This window comes from Hyla sarda, chromosome 9 (assembly GCF_029499605.1).
Source record: "Hyla sarda isolate aHylSar1 chromosome 9, aHylSar1.hap1, whole genome shotgun sequence".
NCBI classification, from domain to species: Eukaryota; Metazoa; Chordata; class Amphibia; order Anura; family Hylidae; genus Hyla; species Hyla sarda.
The window spans coordinates 19,307,948-19,330,017 of record NC_079197.1 but is presented as its reverse complement, the minus strand read 5'-3'; the positions used below and the strand labels follow the sequence as shown (position 1 = coordinate 19,330,017).

Here is a 22,070-nt window from a genome sequence, read left to right as displayed (position 1 = left end):
TGGGTGTACATGGTGTATCTGGGACAGGATTCAAGGATCAATAACCTTCTCATTTTTAAGCTGTTAATAGACATCTATAAACTAAATGAACCTCTCGGTGTTGAAATAATAAAACTTACTTGTGCCAATGGATCTTCCTCTTCTCTTGATGTGTAGCTAGCTGTTATTGATGTCTTGTTTCCTACTACAGTTACCATTGACATTCAGCATGGTGGGCAGGTGGGTTGGGTGATGGGTTGGTGAACAAGTTGGTGGACACATGGGTGAATAGATGGATGTAAATCTTGCTTGGTGGATGGGTTGGTGGGTGAAGGGCAAGTGAATAAGGAGGCAAATAAGTTGGTGGATGGATGGGTCCGTGAATAAGTTGATGGGTGGATGTGTTGCAGCGTCAGTGAATAGGTTGGTGGGTGGATAGGTTGGCTAATATGTTGGTGGATAGATAAGTGGATGAATAGGTTGGTGAGTGGATGGTCAGTGAATAAATTTGTCAATGAATGGGTCAGTGCACAGGTTGCTGGGTGAGTCAGTGAATAGGTTGGTGGGAGGGTTGGTGAATAGGTTGGTGGGAGGGTTGGTGAATAGGTTGGTGGGAGGGTGGGTGAATAGGTTGGTGGGAGGGTCGGTGACTAGAATGGTGGGTGGATGGGTCAATTAATTGGTTGGTGAGTGGATGGTCAGTGCATAGATTAGTAGATGGATGGGTCAGTGAATAGGTTGGTGGGTGGGTTGCTGTGTAGATGGGTTAGTGAATAGATTGGTGGGCGAATGGGTCAAGAAATTGGTGGGTAGTTGGATGGGTCAGTGAATAGGTTGGTGGGTGAATTGATCGGTGGATAGATGAGTGGGTGAATAGATTGGTAAATAGATAGGTCAGTGAAAAGGTAGGTGGGTGGATGGGTCTGAATATATTGGTGGGTAGATAGTTCATTGAATATGTTCATGGTCATGAATGAATGGATGGGTCAGTAAATAGGTTGTTAATGGTTGAGTCAATGAATAAGTTGGTGCAAGATGAGATTGTTAGGTAAATGGGTCAGTGACTAGAATGCTGGATGGATGAGAGGGTGAGTGGGTTACTTGGTAAATGGATGAGTAAATAGCTGACTGAATGGATAAATAGGTTATTGGATTAATGGGTTGAAAGGTTGGTGGGTAAATGAATAGATGGGTGAGGTAATTGGTTGGTAGATGGATGAGTGAATACTTTGGAGAGTGGATAGGTGGGAGAATAGATTGGTGAGTGGGTAGATGGATAGGTGGTTGGATAGCTAGATGTGTATATATAGGTTGGTGCATAAATGGTTGCATGGATGATTGAATGGTAAGTGATAAGACATCTGGATGGGTAAGTGACAAGACATCTGGACGGATAAGTGACTAGACATCTGGATGGGTAAGTGATAAGACATCTGGATGGGTAAGTGACTAGACATCTGGATGGGTAAGTGATCCAACATCTGGATGGGTAAGTGACTAGACATCTGGATGGGTAAGTGACTAGACATCTGGATGGGTAAGTGATCCAACATCTGGATGGGTAAATGATCCAACATCTGGATGGGTAAGTGATCCAACATCTGGATGGGTAAGTGATCCAACATCTGGGTGGGTAAGTGATGAGATGTGCGGGTGGTTAGAAGTTGAGTCATCCAGGACTCTTGACTCTTCGTCCTCGGCTGAGCAGACAAATCACCTTGAATTGCTTCTGAGCTCCTTGTAAACAAAATATCCTGTAATGTTTTTGCCTCAAGTCTCCTGGGGCATCCGTGGTTTTTGAATAAACACTTCCAAGTTCTTATATCTTATTGTGATGTGACTAGAGAATACAGAGAGTCCCTGGAGACTCCTCCTAACCCTCCATAGAAGGGGACATTACCAGTACTGAGCATCATCTCATTATCTGGATGTCGGAGACTTAGGAATCCTGCCTGTTATCGGAATGTAATGTGTCTCATACATATCCATGTGTCTCCCTGTTATAATACTGTCATGTGTATTTACGGCTCTGTGCACATGCCTGCCACATCATCTAAAACAGGTAAGCACAAGGCATACACATGAACTTCTACATTATTCTCCAATGATAGCTTATTTGGAACTATATCATTAAAAAAAAAAAATAATTCCAGAGTGGTTCTTTAAAGGGTTACTCCGGTATTGAACAACCTATCCCCTATCCACAGGATAGTAGGGGGTCCCTGTGATCTCCTGCCCAGTGCCCAAAGTGGTTGCCGACATGCCCCTCCATGTATCTCTATGGGAGAGCTGGTGTGTGTGTGTGTATGTGTGTGTGTGGGGGGGGGGGGGGAGGTTAGTCGTGTCTGCTCCCTGCATGGGGAGAGTCGGGGTGCCAGGCAGGAGATCTATATTAAAGAGGTACTCCAGTACTGAACAACTTATTCTCTATGCACAGGATAGGGGATAAATGTCTGATCGCAGGGGGGGTCTGACCACTGGGACCCCCCGCGATCTGACACTTATTCCCTATGCTGTGGATAGGGATTAAAGGGGTTATCCAGGAAAAAACTTTTTGTATATATCAACTGGCTCCAGAAAGTTAAACAGATTTGTAAATGACTTCTATTAAAAAATCTTAATCCTTTCAGTACTTATGAGCTTCTGAAGTTAAGGTTGTTCTTTTCTGTCTAAGTGCTCTCTGCTGACACGTGTCTCGGGAAACGCCCAGTTTAGAATAGGTTTGCTATGGGGATTTGCGTCTAAACTGGGCGTTTCCCGAGACAGGTGTCATCAGAGAGCACTTAGACAGAAAAGAACAACCTTAACTTCAGAAGCTCATAAGTACTGAAAGGATTAAGATTTTTTTAATTGAAGTAATTTACAAATCTGTTTAACTTTCTGGAGCCAGTTGATATATATATATATATATAAAAAAAATTTTTCCTGGATAACCCCTTTAAGTTGTTCAGTTCCGGAGTACCCCTTTAATATAAAATCTCGGGTATGTATCGCTCCATTAATAGATTTAGCTTTCAAAGATCAGGAGACTGAAAAAAACAGATCAGAACCCATAGAGTGCTCTAGTTGTGGTTGTATTAGTAGTCACCCAGCTTTCCCAGGACCAGATACTGTTTTGGTAGGATGAGAGATAGGAATATAATGGATTTATGACACCTCTATTAGCTTTAATGCTCCTTTAACCGCTTCCTGTGCTTGTAATTGACAATGGTGGCAGGACGTGATACGTGTAACCTGTGCGGTAGTAGTTGTAGTGCTGTTTGCACAGGTAACACAATAGCAGCGGCTTCTATGGCCATAGAACAAATACGGAGACGTGGCTGCTTATCTCTGCAGACAGGTGTCTGATATCGGCCCTGTTACTTTCAGACCATTACCAGTTAACAAAAATCTATAGTGGGAATGACAGCCGGGGACATGAAGTATGGCTTTATTACGGATGTGTTATTACAGACCGCTGATCACCCCTTTATGCTCGCGCTCATATAATTTAAAGTGTGCCTGTTATTTTAGGCAGCCTTTCAGGATAAGCTTCCTGTGTGTGTACATGAGGAGCGGCACTACTACCCACTATATAACTTTTATATGGTATTTTATAGCAGATTTCTGCTCTGCAGGCTTCATCTCTAATTTGCAGTTCTCCCAAAGCGGAACAGGTGTTTAATCTATGTCAGTGGTCTTCAAATTGTGACCCTCTATAGGTTGCAAAACTACAACTCCCAGCATGCCCGGACAGCCGTTGGCTGTCCGGGCATGCTGGGGGTTGTAGTTTTGCAACAGCTGGAGGTGCATAGTTTGAAGACAACTGGCTTCTATATTTCCTATCCTATTTGAAAATCAATTAATCTTTACCAAAAAAATAACTCCTAAGGCAAGTAGACATGGGCATATTCCGCCGCACCGATGGGCAGTGCAAAAGGGGGCACGCCCTGAAGTTACCTGTCGCTTCTTTCTTGTGCAGTTCCCTCTCTGCCGTAGGGGGAGTGGGGTTTTCAAGGATGACACCGTGTGGTTTTCGGTGTTAAAATCAGTGCATTTTCAGCACCAAAAAAAAAAACCTCAGCATTTTCCGCACCAAATCAACTTTGATCGCCGCGTCTAGATGGGTTAATAGCGCGCGGCACAACGATCGGTGCCACACGCTATTAGCCCAGGGTCCCGGCTATCATAAGCCACCGGGACCGACTCCGATGTGTGGTCACGGCATGACCCCATTTTAAATACCGGGACCGGGCGCAGGGCGTACAGGTACGCCCTGCGTCCTTCAGAGGTTAAAAAAGCTCAAGAGCACATTTTCCCCCATCTCATACACAGACTTTGGACTGAAGCCCAAGCCCAGGAAGTGCAGCCTGGAGTGCTGAGGGGGGGGGGGTGTCCAACCTCATCCAATCATAGCTCCTCTCACACTTATCTGCCATATGATGTTGGTTGGACACACACCCACCCCCCTCAGCACTCCAGGCTGCACTTCCTGTGTTTGGACTTCGGTCCTATGTCTGTGTATAAGATGGGGGGAAAATGTGCTCTGGAGCTTTTTTAAGCACATATAGAATATAGAAAACTTTATTTTAAACAAAGCAGATTAGAAATATTTTTATTTACCATAAGGAGTGCAATAGCAAAAATTTGTTTTAAGGAGAGTGACCCTTTAATGACCAGGCTCTTTTTTTTTTTTTTTACATGTATCTCTTTAAATGGTAATAACTGTAGAATGCTTTTTCTGAGCAGAGCGATTCGGGGATAGTTTTTTCTGGCTGTCTGACCATGCTGGGAGTTGTAGTTTTGCAACAGCTGAAAGCACACTGGATGTGAAAAAAAACAGTGCCACCCCTGTCCTCAGCCTGTGTGTGGTATTACACCTGGGCTCAATTTCCTTCAATGGAACTAAGCTGCAATACCACACACAACAAAGTGTGGCGCCATTTCATGGGGCCGGGGGGGCAGCAATGTTTTTTGTAATCCTGGATAACCTCTTTACATTTCTGTAGATGTTTAGCGAGGAGTCTGCTGAGACGCTCAGCTTTTATGGCGCCAACATGTGTATTCCACCGACGCGGCTCCTTTCATATGCAAATCATCTCATCTGTCAATAAGCGAAATACATTTACATGTAAAGATGTCACCACAAATCTATAGGGAGGCAGCTGGAAAGTGCGAACGCAGAACAGGATGATATATGATGCCTCGTACAGTATTCTCATTTATATTCCATGCTCTGCAGCACATTGTTCATCCTGGACCTCCTGATTCACGACATAGCAGCACTGGCAAACCATCTAATGCAGTGTTTCCCAACCAGTGCGCCTCCAGCTGTTGCAAAACTACAACTCCCAGCATGCCCAGACAGCCGGTATCTCCAGTATCATTACATGACATGGTAGCATGCCATTCGGGATTCTAGGAAAGCTGGGTGACGTGCCCCGGTGGGAGCCATATTGTTGGTTGGTACTCAGCTTTCCCAGTGACTGGGCACCTAGCAGATGTATCGCTAACCTTCCTCTACGCGGATAATGGGAGTCAGTGACATGTTTGTTACAGTCGCAGTTTATGAGGTAATTTACTGTAATCAGCGGCTAATGGGTGGATATGGCGGGAATTAATAAACCGCAGCCGCCTCGCCGGGATGAGACCGCCACAGATGAGGATTAGAGGCTGATAATGGAAATAAGAACAACACAGGGCACCGGCCGGCAGAGATCTCCATTATATGTGCCAGACATTACTGGGCAACTGGTTATATAGTGTATTGTCTGTAGATATAATACTGTACATACATTACATATAGAAATACATACAGTAGATATATACAGAGATACTCTAGATATAGACTAGATAGATACAGTAGATATATACAGAGATACTCTAGATATAGACTAGACACATACAGTAGATATATACAGAGATACTCTAGATATAGACTAGATAGATACAGTAGAGATATACAGAGATACTCTAGATATAGACTAGATACATACAGTAGATATATACAGAGATACTCTAGATATAGACTAGATAGATACAGTAGATATATACAGAGATACTCTAGATATAGACTAGACACATACAGTAGATATATACAGAGATAGACTAGATACATATAGTAGATATATACAGAGATACTCTAGATATAGACTAGATACATACAGTAGATATATACAGAGATACTCTAGATATAGACTAGATAGATACAGTAGATATATACAGAGATACTCTAGATATAGACTAGACACATACAGTAGATATATACAGAGATAGACTAGATATAGACTAGACACATACAGTAGATATATACAGAGATAGACTAGATATAGACTAGATAGATACAGTAGATATATACAGAGATACTCTAGATATAGACTAGATACATACAGTAGATATATACAGAGATACTCTAGATATAGACTAGATACATACAGTAGATATATACAGAGATACTCTAGATATAGGCTAGATACATACAGTAGATATATACAGAGATACTCTAGATATAGACTAGACACATACAGTAGATATATACAGAGATACTCTAGATATAGACTAGATACATACAGTAGATATATACAGAGATACTCTAGATATAGACTAGATAGATACAGTAGATATATACAGAGATACTCTAGATATAGACTAGATACATACAGTAGATATATACAGAGATACTCTAGATATAGACTAGATAGATACAGTAGATATATACAGAGATACTCTAGATATAGACTAGATACATACAGTAGATATATACAGAGATACTCTAGATATAGACTAGACACATACAGTAGATATATACAGAGATACTCTAGATATAGACTAGATAGATACAGTAGAGATATACAGGGATACTCTAGATATAGACTAGACACATACAGTAGATATATACAGAGATACTCTAGATATAGACTAGATAGATACAGTAGATATATACAGAGATACTCTAGATATAGACTAGATAGATACAGTAGATATATACAGAGATACTCTAGATATAGACTAGATAGATACAGTAGATATATACAGAGATACTCTAGATATAGACTAGACACATACAGTAGATATATACAGAGATACTCTAGATATAGACTAGATACATACAGTAGATATATACAGAGATACTCTAGATATAGACTAGACACATACAGTAGATATATACAGAGATACTCTAGATATAGACTAGATAGATACAGTAGAGATATACAGAGATACTCTAGATATAGACTAGATAGATACAGTAGATATATACAGAGATACTCTAGATATAGACTAGATACATACAGTAGATATATACAGAGATACTCTAGATATAGACTAGATACATACAGTAGATATATACAGAGATACTCTAGATATAGACTAGATACATACAGTAGATATATACAGAGATACTCTAGATACATACAGTAGATATATACATAGATACTCTAGATACATACAGTAGATATATACAGAGATACTCTAGATATAGACTAGATACATACAGTAGATATATACAGAGATACTCTAGATATAGACTAGATACATACAGTAGATATATACAGAGATACTCTAGATATAGACTAGATACATACAGTAGATATATACAGAGATACTCTAGATATAGACTAGATACATACAGTAGATATATACAGAGATACTCTAGATATAGACTAGACACATACAGTAGATATATACAGAGATACTCTAGATATAGACTAGATAGATACAGTAGATATAAAGAATAGCTACAGTGTAGATCAGGGTTTCCCAATCAGGGCGCCTCCAGCGGATGCAAAACTACAATTCCCAGCATGCCCGGACAGGCTTTAATACATAGATACTGTACATAGGCTTTATGATTAAACACACATATATATGGAGAGAGAGTAGATATATAGGATAGAGTATATAAATACAGTAGATACAAAAGATAGATACATTATATAGATATATAGAGTAGACAGATACATAGATTCGGTAGATATATATAGAGAGCAGATAAATAGAGTAAATGCCGTAGATTTATACAGTAGATACAGAGGATATAAATACAGCAGATACATAGATACAAGGGATCCATAGATACAGTAGATACATTAAATTGATACATGGATAGATACAGTATATATACAGTAGATAGATACATACAGTAGATATACAGTAGATAGATACAGTATATATACAGTAGATAGATACAGTATATATACAGTAGATAGATGGATACAGTAGATACAGTATATATACAGTAGATAGATACAGTATATATACAGTAGATAGATACAGTATATATACAGTAGATAGATAAATACAGTATATATACAGTAGATAGATGGATACAGTAGATAGATACAGTATATATACAGTAGATAGATACAGTATATATACAGTAGATAGATAGATACAGTATATATACAGTAGATAGATACAGTATATATACAGTAGATAGATAGATACAGTATATATACAGTAGATAGATACAGTATATATACAGTAGATAGATACAGTATATATACAGTAGATAGATACATAGATACAGTATATATACAGTAGATACATACATAGATGGATACAGTATATATACAGTAGATAGATGGATACAGTATATATACAGTAGATAGATAGATACAGTATATATACAGTAGATAGATACAATAGATATATAGATACAGTATATATACAGTAGATACAGTATATATACAGTAGATAGATACAGTATATATACAGTAGATAGATACAGTATATATACAGTAGATACATAGATGGATACAGTATATATACAGTAGATACATAGATGGATACAGTATATATACAGTAGATAGATACATAGATGGACACAGTATATATACAGTAGATAGATACAATAGATATATAGATACAGTATATATACAGTAGATACAGTATATATACGGTAGATAGATACAGTATATATACAGTAGATACATAGATGGATACAGTATATATACAGTAGATACATAGATGGATACAGTATATATACAGTAGATAGATACATAGATGGACACAGTATATATACAGTAGATAGATGTATATAGATGGATACAGTATATAGACAAAACATGTACAATAAATACATAGATGGATTCAATAGAAAGATACATAGATGGATACAGTATATATACAGTAGATTGATACATAGATGGATACAGTATATACACAGTAGATAGATGGATACAGTATATATACAGTAAATAGATATATAGATGGATACAGTATATGGACAGTAGATAGATGGATACAGTATATATACAGTAGATAGGTACAGTATATATACAGTACATGGATCCATACATTGCTATATTGATTTGATATAAATGGGTGTATGTGCGCAGCATGAATATAACCTATGGGGTTACAATATGATGGATAATCAAACATTCTGTATGACTACAGGATATATATGGGGGGGGATATATTAAGGGCGGTGAAGGTGAACAAATGTTCTACTGTCTGTGTGGCAGTAATGTGTACATGCACCAAATGATAAATTCATGACCACTGCAGAATGTTCGGCTACATTCACACTACATTTTCCACATATGGCTGCCAGGAAAATAAAAAAACGGGGCCGCTACCCGCAAAATAACCGGGCAGTGATTATGTGTAAACTAGTCTAGGACAGAAATAAAGATCTAAGAACTGGAGAAGGAGAGAGGGAACTTTTCCTAAGTGTGAATAGATTTCCCGGTGGCGGAACGATCTATTAGATGGAATTATCGTATCACACATGGCGGGGAGCTGGAACACAGCGCAGAAAGCGATTACAGAGGCGGCTGTGAGACATTACATTGGGGAACAACGCCCGCACAGGCCTCCCTGAGCTGATATCGGCTTTTTGTTATTATTATTTTTTTATTATTATTTTTTTTTTAATTGAATATTTTTTTTTATTTTTTTTTTCTTCTGGCGTATGAGCCTCTTCTTGTTGCCCTCTTAGTCAGCATTTCCATTCGAGGGTGCCTCCAGCTGTTGCAAAACTACAACTTCCAGCATGCCCGGACAACCAAAGGTTTGGAGGTTATCGCTCTAATGCAACATTTCCCAAGCAGTGTGCCTCCAGCTGTTGCAAAACAACTCCCAGCATGCCCAGACAGGCAAAGGTTGGGAGGATATTGTTCTAATGTAGTGTTTCCCAAGCAGTGTGCCTCCAGCTGTTGCAAAACTACAACTCCCAGCATGCCCAAACAGCCCAAGGTTTGGAGGGTATTGCTCTAATGTAACATTTCCCAAGCAGTGTGCCTCCAGCTGTTGCCAAACTACAACTCCCAGCATGCCTGGACAGCCAAAGGTTGGGAGGATATTGCTCCAATGTAGTGTCTCCCAAGTGGTGCGCCTCCAGCTGTTGCCAAACTACAACTCCCAGCATGCCCAAACAGCCCAAGGTTTGAAGGGTATTGCTCTAATGCAACATTTCCCAAGCAGTGTGCCTCCAGCTGTTGCAAAACTACAACTCCCAGCATGCCCAAACAGCCCAAGGTTTGAAGGGTATTGCTCTAATGCAACATTTCCCAAGCAGTGTGCCTCCAGCTGTTGCAAAACTACAACTCCCAGCATGCCCGGACAGCCAAAGGTTTGGGGGGTATTTCTCTAATCCAGTGTTTACCAAGCGGTGTGCCTCCAGCTGTTGCAAAACTACAACTCCCAGCATGCCCGGACAGCCAAAGGTTGGGAGGATATTGCTCTAATGTAGTGTTTCCCAAGCAGTGTGCCTCTATTTGTTGCAAAACTACAACTCCCAGCATGCCCGGACAGCCGAAGGTTGGGAGGATATTGCTCCAATGTAGTGTTTCCCAAGCAGTGTGCCTCCAGCTGTTGCAAAACTACAACTCCCAGCATGCCCAGACAGCCAAAGGTTGGGAGGATATTGCTCTAATGTAGTGTTTCCCAAGCAGTGTGCCTCTAGTTGTTGCAAAACTACAACTCCCAGCATGCCCGGACAGCCTTCGGCTGTCCGGGCATGCTGGCAGTTGTAGTTTTGCAACAGCCGGAGGCTCACTGCTTGGGAAACACCCAGTTAATGTGCCCCAGAATTTTTCTTAATTTTCCCAAAAATTCTATTTAAAAGGACACTGACTGACCCCCACCCCCCACTTGCCCAGGGACCCCCATATATTTTGCTCTCTCCTTGTGTGTAATGCCACTATTAAGGTTATTATTAATAATTTTTTATCATTCTCCTTCATCCTAATTTCATTTTCCTAATAACCATAATAATGTATTTTTTATTGCTTGTTTATTTATTGTGTATTATTCATTTTATCTATTGTTATGCTGTTTATGATGATTCTTCTGTTTTTATGTTCTTATAATGTCCCCCCCCGGAGCAGTGTTTTCTCCCATTTTTGCTTAATGAAGTATAAACCAATGGGTGTAATGTAGCCGTCCCCTCGGTGTGAGCGCCCCCCCCTCCTCCGTGGCCCCTGCTCGGGGTCAGCCTATAGCTGGGGGGGATTTGGGGGATTCTGAGTGCAAAAAGCACTGCATGTCGTCCTTAAGGGAATTTGTCATCTGCCCCTATAACGTTCCTGCTGTCACATCTTATTCCTCTCCACCCCGGGACACACACGGCACCGACTCCCACACATAATAACACGTCATCTCCCGTTGTTATCATCAAGCGGGTTCGTATGATAAAGCACAGCAGTGTTCTTCCAAAAACAGCGCCACTCTTGTGCACTGGTTGTGTGAGGTATAGCAGGTCAGCCCCATTGGTTTGTATTTGAGCATGTTGGCAACTGCTCCTATTGATAACATGATGACATTTTCCACAGAAAATAAAAGGGGTTATCCAGGAGTAGAAAAACAGAGCTGATTTCTTCCAAAAAAAAAAAAACTGTGCCACCCATGTCCTCGGGTTGTGTGTGGTATTGCAACTCAGTTCCATTGGAGTGGATGAAGCCAAGCTGTTATACCACAAACACAACCTAAGAACTAGAAAAGGAGAACTAATTTCTTCCAATAAACAGCGCCACCCCTCTCCTCAGGTTGTGTGTGGTATTGCAAGTCTGTTCTTTTGAAGTAAATGAAGCCAACAAGTTGTAATACCGCACACAGCCTGAGGACAGGGGTGGTGCTGTTTTTTTTTTTTTTGGAAGAAATTAGCTTGGTTTTTTTATTCCATTTTTAAAGGAATCATGATAAAGGGATTATCCAGGATTACGGAAACAGAGCTGTTTTCTTCCAAAAACAGTGCCATCCCCGTCCTCAGGTTGTCTGTAGTATTGCAGCTCAATTCCATTATAATTAGTGAAGCCTAGTTGTAATACCGGACCCAACCTGAGAACAGTGGTGGTGCTGTTTTTTTTTTTTTTTTTTTTTTTAAAGAAATTAGCTATCTTTTTTTATTCCTGGATAATCCCTTTAAAAGGAATTATAATGAAGAGTTTATACAGGAATAGAAAAACAGAGCTTATTTCTTCCAAAAAAAAGCGCCACATCTGTCCTCAGGTTGGGTGTGGTATTGCAGTTCAGTTCCTTTAAAGTGAATGAAGCCAAGTTGTAATACCTCACACAACCGGAGAAGAGGTGTGGTGCTGTTTTTTTGGAAGAAAAAAACTTTTATTTTTTTTGAATAACCCCTTTAATAATAATAATACCTTCTGAGGGTACCTCCACACGACCGTAATTCACTGCGGGACTCCCACTGCAAGTTACGCCACCATTCACTTCAATGGAAAGTCTGCAATAGCGGCAGATTTGAAGATGCCGGCAAACCCATTGAAGTGAATTGCAGCGGGAGTTCCGCAGTCATGTGACCCTACCCTAAGGGTCTATTCACACGTACAGTATCCTGTGCAGGATTTGATGCACAGGATTTTCTTCTGCAGATTCCAATGTAAACTGAATGACTGAACACAGCTTCAAATCCTGAGCATCAAATCTGCGCAGAATACTGTACGTGTGAATAGACCCTAAAGGGGTTATACAGGAATAGAAAAACTGAGCTGATTTAGTCCGAAAACAGCACCCCCCCCCCCCCCCTCCCCTCAGGTTGTGTGTGGTATTGTGGTGAGGAACTGTGTGGAAAAGCCTTGTGGGGTGTAGGTTAGTTGGGGTGTTGCTGTTCTAGATACTGAAAGGGCGCTGCTAACCCTTGTGACTCGTGACGCCAGAGTGAGGGTTAAATTCTGTAATGTTACTGGGCCTATCGCCACCCTTCCCAATAGCGATAGCATCGTGCGTAAAAATTACCGTATTTTTCGCCGTATAAGACGCACTTTTTCTTCCCAAAAATGGGGGGAAAAAGTCGGTGCTTCTTATACAGCGAATACACCCCTATCGCGGCGGTCCCTGCGGCCATCAACGTCCGGGACCCGCGGCTAATACAGGACATCACCGATCGTGGTGATGCCCTGTATTAACCCTTCAGACTCGGTGATCAAAGCTGACGTCACGTCTGAAGGGAAAGTGACACTAACTCGGCTGTTCAGTCGGGCTGTTCGGGACCGCCGCGATTTCACTGCGGCGGTCCTGAACAGCCCGATTGAATAGCCGGGTTAGTGCTTACAGGACACCGGGAGGGACCTTACCTGCCTCCTCGGTGTCTTCTCCGTTCAGGGATCCCCTGTATGGCTGGCGCTCTCCTTCCTCGTCATCACGTCGTCGCGTACGTGTGTCGGCGTGCGTAACGACGTGATGGCGGCGACGGAGAGCGAGGATACCCGGCCAGCAGCAGAGACGTTCCGGGGCGACAGCGATGGAGCGACATCCAGGGCAGCGGTGACGGGTCCGGAGCGGCGGGGACACGTGAGTATTACCATCTCCTACAGTGGTCTTCAATCTGCGGACCTCCAGATGTTGCAAAACTACAACTCCCAGCATGCCCGGACAGCTAACGGCTGTCCGGGCATGCTGGGAGTTGTAGTTTTGCAACATATGGAGGTCAGCAGGTTGAAGACCACTATTGGGTTCAAAATCTTTATTTTTTTAGATTTTGCACCTATAAATTAACTAGCAATGAGGGTGCATGCCTGTGATGTCACAAGCCTCTGCCCTGCATCACCAGTCATCCAGCATGAAGCAAAGTTCGCTCCGTGCACCGGGTGTCTGAGGTGCCGCAGCCGAGATAGCGGGGGTCCCCAGCGATCAGATATCTTATGCCCTATCCAAAAGGATAAGATGTCTAGGGGAGGAGTACCCCTTTAAGGCTATGTTCAATTGGTGGAATGTCCGTGCGGAATTTCGCCAAAATATTCCTCACGGACATTCCGCTGCAGCAGGGTCAAATTGATTCCAAAGGGATTCCGCTGCACTGTTCACACAGCAGAATTTCCACAGCATATGTTTCTGCAGCGGAAATCCAGATTCTGGACTGTCAATGCATTTCCCGAGAGAAATCCGCAAAAAGAATAGTCATCTATGTGACGGCGCATTTCCCAGCGTTCCAGGCACTGCTGGATTATACAAACGTGTTGAATGTCCACCCGAATTTTACGCCTTAGAGTCCGTTCGCACTGGCAGATTTTGTGCAGATTTTGCTACTATTAACGTCAATGGGTCAGCCGAAAATCCACCACAGAGGCAGATTTGTGTACTTTCCACTGACCTATTAAAGTAGCAAAATCTACTCCAGGCATGTTTGGAGTTGTAGTTTTGCAACAGCTGGAGGTACCCTGATTGGGAAACCCTGGCATATAGAATAGACTGGAGGGGTTATATATATTCATATACTACAGTGGTCTCCAAACTGTGGCCCTTCTTCCTAGCGCACCGTGCGGTTACATAGAGTCTGTCCCTGGCAGCGCGGCGTCCTGGCTCCTGAGATTCCTGGCAGCTCGTCATTCATTACACGCGGTCTGGGAAATCCTCAGATGCGCAGATTGTGAGAGCAGATGAGAGGGATTGTCGTCGTGCCTGGAACCTCTCATAGTGGATCTGTAAAAAATGCACCTGGAAACCCCCTAAAGTGTGACGCATGCTGGGCGCTCTCCATGGTGCCCAAATGATGCCAGGAGAATAGATGCCATGAATACCACCCAAAGACGTCATTAGCGGAGATTTCCTTTATCAGATCTTGGCTGGGGATACACAGCATGGAAGCACAGGATGTCCCGAAAATGGGATTCCCTTTAGAAGAATAAGAACATTCAATACTTTTTGTGGTACAGAACTCCAAATCCTGTATACAACTGTGTTTTCCAACCAGAGTGCCTCCAGCTGTTGCAAAACTACAACTGCCAGCATGCCCGGACACTCAGCCATAAGAACAATAAAAACAGAACAGAAGAATCATTATAAATATAATGGAGGAGATTCATCAAAACCTGTGCAAAGGAAAAGTTTCCCAGTTGCCCATAGCAACCAATCAGATCGCTTCTTTCATTTTGCCGAGGCCTTGTTAAAAATGAAAGAAGCAAAAGCTGATTGGTTGCTATGGGCAACTGGGCAACTTTTCCTCTGCACAGGTTTTGTTAAATCTCCCCCAATAGATAAAATTAATAATACACAATTGTGGTGTCCCGGTACCGTATTGCATACCGTACCTTGTATGGTGGTCCCCAAAGTCAGAGTTACTACGTTCAGGTAGGGTCCCCCAGGTGGGACAGCCACTAGTCGCCTCCTCCTTCTCTAATTTTATAGTGTTTATGTGTATATATTTAATAATGTATATTAATATAAATTACCTTTAAAGCATCGCAGGACCTTCGGTCATGTGACTATGTTAATTCCTTTGGGTTATGCTTTAGGACTTTTCAGAGGTCACATGGTGTGGTCACATGTCAGACCATGATCCTTTGTACAGATAATTGATAGAAGTTTTGGACCAATCAGCATAAGGCCAGCCCCTGCCCATATAAGGGAGCTGCAGCCAATGATCGCTATCTAGGGTTCCGGATCATCGGAGAGTCGAGATCTGCGTAACTTGCAAAGACAACCCTAGGCCTGAAGCCTGACGGCCTCAGCCTGAACTAAACCGTAAATCCCCGCTAAAGTTAGCTTGACTACTGGACCGAAACTAAATCCCCGAAATCCAGTGGAAGAGCACATATCGGTCTCTGGACTTTAAAACGCTCAAGGTCCCAACCACTGTCAATCTCTAAGAGACTTTGCTTGTACAGAGACTGTTCCTGTTATGAAGCTTGCATAAAATCTTCAGTAAAAGTTTCAACAGTTTTCAGCAAACTCTCCGGTTGTGGACATTCACTTATTTAATACCTCCCTACCGCTCTTGGGACGGGTGGCGGTAGGACAAGCATTACAGAGGAGCCCCACCCTGGCGTCACGAATAGAAAGGGTTAACCAGACACCCTTTAGTTACCGCACAGCTACACCCCATATTCCCTACAACCCCAGGCTATCACATAGCAAATTAATTAAACAAACAAAGCAATAAAAAATACATTATTATGATGATTAGGAAACAATTGTATTAGGAAAAAGAGGGAAATGACAAACAATAATTAATAATAACCTTAATACTGAGACACGTTGCCCCTAGCTGTTGTAAAACTACAACTCCCAGCATGCCAGGACAGCCAAAGGTTGTGAACTATTACTCTAATGCAGTGTTTCCCAACCAGGGTGCCTCCAGCTGTTGCACAACTACAACTCCCAGCATGCCCGGACAGTTGAAGGTTGCAGTTTTGCAATAGGCGAAGGCCCCTGGTTGGGAAACACTGGTGTATACCACATTATTCCCCCGACTTGTAGCAAAACAACATCTCCCACCATCTCCCTGACAACCAGGTGAAGACATTAGACCATTGTGATATATTGTTACTATTCCTGATAAAGGTCCCGGTAATATGGGACTAAACGCGTTGCAAGTACATTTTATTTTGTATATCAATGGTCTGCAAACTGTGGCCCTTCAGATGTTGCAAAACTACAACTCCCAGCAAGTCTGGTTCTGCTGAAAAGGTCCACAATTTGGAGACGGGGGGGGGGGGGGGGGGGAGGGGAGGATATTTATCAAAACTTGGGCAGAGGAAAAGTCGCCCAGTTGCCCATAGCAACCAATTAGATTGCTTCTTTCATTTTTACAAAGGCCTCTGCAAAATGAATGGAGCGTTCTGATTGGTTGCTATGGGCAACTGGTTGATTAATATCCCCCATAGGCCCCATAGTTACACCCTGGTGATCACTGTTACGACCACCTAGATTTTCTAGACGTTAATGGCAATGTGCAGTTTAGGGGATCGGTGATACCCAGGGGCGTAACTATAGTGGGTACGGAGGTGCCAGTTAAATTTTAATGATACACATGGGGCCCTGTCACAGATTTTGCTGTGGTGGCCCAGTACAGAGGTTATACCCCGTACCCTTGCTGTCCTGTTAGGCAGCCTCCTTGCAGTGACACCTGTCCCCTTATGTGTATATATTTTCTGCCATGTGTTATAGTGTAAAATGTATATAAGAGGGTTATTGCTTTAAGAAATGTTAACATGGGATCACCAGTTGTCATGTGAGTGTAACCCTGTGAGGTATCAATGACCATGTGACCTAAGGATGACCTATGGGACCCCTCCTGGTCTCCCCTATATAAGTCCTGGGTGGAGCTATCTCAGTCTCTTATGCTTTTGAGTTGCAGTTAAGTCTTTGATGAGATCCAGTGCAGTCAAGTCCTAGTGTCTGTCTGGGGTCCATAGGAGGCCTCAAGTCCGTCCTGCAGCCACAAGCCTTCAAGTCTACAAGTAAATTACAGTCACAGCTTAGTCAGTCTCAAGTCAAGTCAGTTACAGTCATCTATTGTCAAGTCAGAGCGGCCTGCACTATAATTGTCCTAACCTACTGCAAGTCCCAGCAAGTCCTTAAAGGGGTACTCCGGTGAAAACCTTTTTTCAACTGGTGGCAGAAAGTTAAACATATTTGTAAATTACTTCTATTAAAAAAATCTTAATCCTTCCAGTACTTATTAGCTGCTGAATGCTACAGAGGAAATTCCTTTCTTTTTGGAACACTGATGACATCACGAGCACAGTGCTCTCTGCTGACATCTCTGTCCATTTTAGCAACCATGCATGGCAGAGGTATGCTAAGGGTAGCATGGTGGCTCACTGGTTAGCACTGCTGCCTTGCAGTGCTGGGGACTTGGGTTCAAATCCCACTAAGAACAATAAATAAACCATTATTATTATTATTATTATAACGTCAGCAGAGAGAACTGTGCTCGTGATGTCATCAGAGAGCATTCCATAAAGAAAAGAATTTCCTCTGTAGTATTCAGCAGCTAATAAGTACAGGAAGGATTAAGATTTTTTAATAGAAGTAATTTACAAATATGTTTAACTTTCTGCCACCAGTTGATTTAAAAGAAAAAAGGTTTTCACCGGAGTACCCCTTTAAGGTCTCTGATATCACTGGTCACCTCCGTGGGCCTGGCTGAGCTGTATAGACTGTTCCATCTGTCACTCAGTAAAGCTACCATTGTCCATAACTTGGCGTCGGAGTCATTATTGACCCCCGTGCCTAGCCCAGGATCCAGCGGTATACCTTCAGGTGGTATTGAGGATAAACCATGCCCTGGCGTCACAAATACAAGGGGTTAATGCCATCTGCCCCTAGGGTACTTCCATCTGCCCTGCATCACACCCCCCATACCACATTGCATTACAGCATTAGAAAAACAGCAACACACCTGTCCAAAGGTTGCATTTGGTATTGCAGCCCAGCTTTATAGACAAGGACAGGGCTTTTCAAATCCTGGACTACTATTGTAAGAAAAAGAGGACGATATAATGTAATTTCCCAACCAATGTGCCTCCAGCTGTTGCAAAATGACAACTCCCAGCATGCCCGGACAGCCAAAGGCTGTCCGGGCATGCTGGGAGTTGTCATTTTGCAACAGCTGGAGGCACACTAGCATAATGTATTAACCAAGTACTGTATTATTGCCTTTGACAGCCTTAGGGGGGATATCGAGACTTATCTTAATATTGCAGCCGGATCTTTTCTTATTATGTTAGTTTAAAAAAAAGAAATATTTTATAACATTGGTTTATTTGAGGTCAGAGAATTTGTGTTTCCTTCCCTTCCCCCGCTAGTTTACCGGAGTTATAGACATGTTATTTTATCTGCCATCTCCGAGGCAAGAAGATCTAGCCAGATGTGTCTAATGATGAGCCTGTGAGCTCCGTATATACTGCACTACCAACAAGGTGCCATGGGGACTCCCAGAACACGGACATGGCAGCTTCTAGTTACGTCAATAACCTGCGTATGCAGATGGGATTCTGGTTTTATTGGTGCTCCTAAAAGCTATATTTATTAATGCAAACCCACCCTCCCTTGGCTTTTCTTCCTAAATTTCTCATTTACCCAGGCAAATTAATAAATCTGTCTGCTGAGAGATCAGGTTACAGCTACCTATAGAAGTCTATGAAGAAAGGTGGAAGGAGGAGTTGCAGAGTTAGACAGATACAACAAGGCTTCTGAAAGCGCCATTCAAATGTTGTATTTCCTTCTATGGCCTAAATCATAGCTAATACTACTTAGTACTGCTTTATAACATCATCTATGCTGCTACACCTGAGAATGTGCTACAAAGAAATCACAGCTTATACTCTTCAGTACTGATAATATTGTCATCTATGCTGCTACACCTGAGAGTATGCTACAAATAAATCACAGCTTATACTCCCCAGTACTGCTTTACATTGTCATCTGTGCTGATACATCTGAGAGTGTGCTACAAATCACAGCTTATACTCCCCAGTACTGATAATATTGTCACCTATGCTGCTATACCTGAGAGTATGCTAAAAATAAATCACAGCTTATACTCCCCAGTACTGCTTTATAATGTCATCTATGCTGCTACATCTGAGAATGTGCTACAAAGAAATCCCAGCTTATACTCTTCAGTACTGATAATATTGTCACCTATGCTGCTATACCTGAGAGTGTGCTACAAATAAATCACAGCTTATACTCCCCAGTACTGCTTTATAATGTCATCTTTGCTGCTACAATGAAATTGAAGAACAGTATCCCAACTTCTGTATGTGTGTAATATATGGGAGGACATCATATTCGCCAGTCTCCACCCACTAGGACAACTGAAAACTACAGATGTGGCCTGCAGAGGGGAAAGCTGGTGAAAAATTCCATATACAAGTTATAGTGACCAGAAATTGTGTAACTCCTGATATACACGACAGCTCATACTGAAATGACAGCTAAAAGCTACTGAATGAATAGCATCTACCAATGAAACCAATAACTTTTATACCTCTAATGCCTCTTAGACCAGGCTCTCATGCATCGGCTGCCACATACAGACCATATCACACCCACATGCAATGGGCAAAGGTCGCTTTATTGGCAAACTTGTGTGGTACCAAAGTAATAATGCTGATTACCACAAATTTACCATTTTGCTTATGCAGTCTGTGCGTAGTGATACTCTATTATATGCTTCTTCCCTATCCTATGCTTCTTCCCTCTGCCAAGGATTCATACACGAACCCGGGAAACCAACAGTCCATCACTGTCCATACTGGTGACGTGACCAGTGCAATCAGTGGTTTCGGTCAAGCGTCCATGTCCAAAACGTTGCTTCCCTGTGATGACAATGAGAGGCACTATGTACAGTGAACCTCTCCAGAAGACCACCTCTAGGAGAAGACCACCCCCTTATCTTGACCAGATTTTCTGCTGCAGATTTTCGGAATGCTCCCCTCTTTTTAAGCAATTTTAAATGGTGGTCTCAAAGGTTTGACTGTATGTTACAAATAAGATTGTTGGTTTAGGTAGGCAAATACCCTAGTAAGAATAGTCTTCTCATGCCCGGTCAAGTGGCGGAGGTTTTCCCGCTTGCTCCCCAGCAGTGCTCGTTCCAGGTGTAATTGAATTTCACAGTTCCACTATCAAGTCAGATTATAAAAGTGCAGAGAGTCAGCATAAAGCGGATTCCCCTAGAGTCATGAAAGCGAGTGCAGCTGCGATCTGCCAGACAGCAGGAGGTTCTTATCTCCTCTACCTCCAGACAGATTTAGAAACTTCTTACATAACCGTGAAACAAGTGGACGCGTCCGATCTTACATTAAAAAGACCGATGCCCAGAGAGAAAGAGAGACTCGGAAAAATCATGAAAAATTAAACTGAAGCCTACATGGCACGTGTCCACTTTTTGTAGCCCGGCCCCAGTGGTGAAATGGTTAATGTATTGTTCTATACGATCATTTATAACAGGGTTTTGTCTGAATTTCTGGCATTAAGGGGTTGTCCTCCAAAACAATACTTCTAAGTGTATGAGTGCTTGTGATGGGGGTTATTCCGATTTTTGGGACCACGTGTACTCTCGCATCATACTAGAGCAGAGGTCATTGATGGCTATGGGATTGGTGAAGATTGCAAGGACAGGGCAGGCAAAAGTTGTGTGTTTCTGATTCTAGGTCTTCCAACAGCAGTTTCCAACCTCAAGCTGTTGCAAAACTACAGCTCCCAGCATGCCCGGATAGCCGTTGGCCCTTAAAGGGGTACTCCGGAGGGAAAAAAAACATTTTTGTTTTTGTTCTTTTTTTCAAATTAATTGGTGGCAGAATTTATATAAATTTGTGAATGACTTCCATATAAAAAATCTTAATCCTTCAAGTACTTATCATCTACTGTATGCTCCAGAGGAAGTTGTGTAGTTCTTTCCAGTCTGACCACAGTGCTCTCTGCTTCCACCTCTGTCCGTGTCAGGAACTGTCCAGAGTAGGAGCAAATCCCCATAGCAAACCTCTTCTGCTCCAGACAGTTCCTGACACGGGCAGAAGTAGCAGCAGAGAGCACCGTGGTCAGACTGGAAAGGACCACACAACTTCCTCTGGAGCATACAGCAGCTGATAAGTACTGGAAGGATTAAGATTTCTAAATATAAGTAATTTACAAATCTTTATAACATTCTGCCACCAGTTGATTAGAAATGTTTTCCTCCTCTAGAGTACCCCTTTAATCCTGTAATATTTTAATACATTGCTTTTTTTTTTTTTATAGTTCCCATAATCATGATGTGCTCAGGCTTCTATTTTTTTACATTTTTTTTTTGGACAGTCTTGTTCCCCTTAAGGCCATGCTTAAACAATGGGATTTTATCAAAATGTCCGCTCGAAAAATTTCCGGCAGATAATCCGCAAACAGTGTGTCGGCAAAGCATGCCAGAGCGTGGAAGACAACACATT

The 22,070-nt window shown here is 42.1% G+C and overlaps 1 protein-coding gene across 4 annotated transcripts in view; it reads left to right on the top strand.

Annotated features, from left to right (window-relative positions):
- The window catches only part of KCNT1 (potassium sodium-activated channel subfamily T member 1), a 343,981-nt gene that overhangs the window by 68,322 nt on the left and 253,589 nt on the right, over positions 1 to 22,070 (top strand). The window lies entirely within an intron of this gene.